Here is a 3,132-nt window from a genome sequence, read left to right as displayed (position 1 = left end):
TAGCCCGTGCATGTATGTGCACCTGGTTGTTCTTGATAATGCCGAGTTCATCAATAAATCTGGCAACGAAGCTGTGAGTATCCTAGGGGCTCTGGAAAATTGATTCATGTATTGCTTTGTGTCTCGCATGCCATATTGACCACAACGTCACCGTCATCAGAACAACCTCCGCATGGGTTAAGGCTTGCATTAACGTAAACAGCCACTGCTTTGCATTAGGCTCCGTATTCGCTATGATTTTATGTGTGAACTCGTCATCCGCTAGTGCCCAGACGCTTCTTGATGCTGTGCAGTCTAGCAGGGAGTGACACCACGAGTCCTGCGCTCCGCATAAACCACATTGATCAGCATCAGCCATGTGTCTATGTGCGCGAACGTCATTGGTCGGCAGCAAATGCTTGGAAAGTCTCCAGAGGAACATTCTGATTTTGCCCGGTACGTCAATTTTCCAAAGTGATTTCCATGCACTTTCTTCTGTTCTAGGATTTGAAGTACCACCTGACCCATCAAGGCCTCCCTTCATTGTTTTGTAGCAACTAACATTCTGTATGCAGATCTAACCGAAAAACAACCATGTTTCTCATAGTGCCAGGCCCAGAAATCTGGTATACTGCGCGTACACAGAGGAATTCCCATAATGGTCTGTACATCCATGGGCATGAACGTGGCCTGGATTAGTTGGGCGTTCCACGAGGCACTTGACCTCACGATAAGATCAGACACTCTTTGTGGTGGGTTCGGTACAATGCTTCCCAAAGGTCGTAGCATGTCATCACGGGGAAGCCAGTTATGAGTCCATATGTTGGTGTCAGCACCATTGCCAATGCGTCTAATTAGCCCCATCTTCAGAGTGTCTTTTCCATCCATAATGGCGCGCCACACCTGACTCGGGTGACTTCCCAGTTCGGCTTCGACGAAATCCCTGTTTGGGTAATAGATGCTTTTGAGGACACGCGCACAAAGGGTATCCGGGTCCTGTAACAAGCGCCACGCTTGCCTGGCCAGCATCGCAAGGTTGAATAACTCGAAGTCTTTGAATCCAAGGCCTCCCATACCCTTTGGTTGGGTCATTGTGCTCCAAGACACCCAATGAGGCTTCCTCTTTCCTTCCTTACTGTAACGCCCCGGACACACCCGCCGGTGGTCGTTACTCCTGGCGGGGTCTAGACTGGCCCCACAGATCAATACTAGTCTTTTCTGCGCACTTTGTCCTTACTCGTGCGCACCCGGGAGAAACTTCCCGGCCGGTCACCCATCCTGACACTACTCCAAGCTAAGCACGCTTAACTTTGGAGTTCTGTCCGAATGGGCTCCCGGAAAAGAAGGAATTCCTTATTGATATGAGTAGTCTATCATCCCTAATAATCCAGGCCATCACATACACCCCCACTTAGAGGAACCGACGTCCTCGTCGGGCCACAGAAACATTCCCTCTTGGCACAAACGTCTGTGCTTCAGTCCGGTACATGTGCCATGACGGGTGCCACGACGGGTCACAAACGTCATGAACAACATGACCACGCACCTGTCCGCAACCATCCGTGTAACCACGAGGGTCGGCTCTGATACCAACTTGTAACGCCCCGGACACACCCGTCGGTGGTCGTTACTCCTGGCGGGATCTAGACTGGCCCCACAGATCAATACTAGTCTTTTCTGCGCACTTTGTCCTCACTCGTGCGCACCCGGGAGAAACTTCCTGGTCGGTCACCCATCCTGACACTACTCCAAGCTAAGCACGCTTAACTTTGGAGTTCTGTCCGAATGGGCTCCCGGAAAAGAAGGAATTCCTTATTGATATGAGTAGTCTATCATCCCTAATAATCCAGGCCATCACACTTACCCCCCACCAAAACTTTCTAATCAGCATATTCAGATGTTCGCAAAGCCCTCTTGGAAGCTTAAAACAAGACATAGAGAAAACTGGCACTGCCTGAGCGACAGACTTGACTAATACTTCCTTACCAGCCGTGGACATGGTACGTTCAATCCATCCCTGTACCTTGCTCCATAGTCTATCTTTTAGGTATTTGAAGGCACCATTCTTTGAGCTACCAATATCAGAGGGCATCCCTAAATACTTCTCATTAAGGGTTTCATTAGGGACATTGAGTACCTCTTTGATCTATTGTCTTACCGAATCAGGCACTCCCTTGCTGAAATATATTGAGGACTTTGAGTGATTGATACGCTGCCCTGTCGCCTGACAATAAGTATTCAGAACATGGTTAACCTCATTAGCACCCACACTGTTTGCCTTGAAGAACACCAGGCTATCATCAGCGAATAGGAGATGGCTCACTGGTGGCGCCGTTGAGGCAACCTGTAGACCACTCAAGTTTGATGACTCACTTTTTGATTTTAACAGGCACGAAAGGCCCTCTGCTGCTAGCAAGAACAAGTATGGAGATATGGGATCCCCCTGTCTGATTCCACGTGATGGTTTGAACTGTTGGAGTTTCTTTCCGTTAAACAGCACAGAGAAAGTCACTGTGCTAACCAGGCTCATAACAATATCCACCCACCTGGCGTTGAAGCCTAGTTTGAGCATTATGGCTTTTAGATAAGGCCATTCTACCCTATCATATGCCTTCATCATATCCAACTTGAGGGCACAAGACTGATGTTTCTTGGCCTTATTCCTCTTCATAAAGTGTAGGCATTCATAAGCCATTATGATGTTATCTGTGATAAGCCTCCCCGGGACAAAAGCTGACTGTTCCGATGAGATAATTTCAGGCAATACTACCTTCAATCTGTTGGATATTACCTTTGATGCAATCTTGTACAAAACATTACAAAGGCTGATTGGACGAAATTGGGATAGAAGTGATGGATTTTTTACCTTTGGGAAAAGAACCAGGATCGTGTCATTGATACATTCTGCTGATTTGGTTCCATCAACTATTCTCAAAACAGCCTTGGTGACCTCCTCTCCGCAAGTGTCCCAATGGTGTTGGAAAAAATGGGCAGGGTATCCGTCCGGGCCTGGTGCTTTAATAGGGTACATTTGGAACAAAGCCGTTTTAACCTCCTTTTCGGTGTAAGGCGCACACAAGTTCTCATTCATCGCTTGTGTAACTTTTGCTGGTACTGTCTCAAGAACCCTTTCCATATCGTGGACCCCTTCAG

The sequence above is a fragment of the Triticum dicoccoides genome, chromosome 2A, assembly GCF_002162155.2.
Source record: "Triticum dicoccoides isolate Atlit2015 ecotype Zavitan chromosome 2A, WEW_v2.0, whole genome shotgun sequence".
Classification (NCBI taxonomy): domain Eukaryota; kingdom Viridiplantae; phylum Streptophyta; class Magnoliopsida; order Poales; family Poaceae; genus Triticum; species Triticum dicoccoides.
This window is presented reverse-complemented; position numbering follows the sequence as displayed.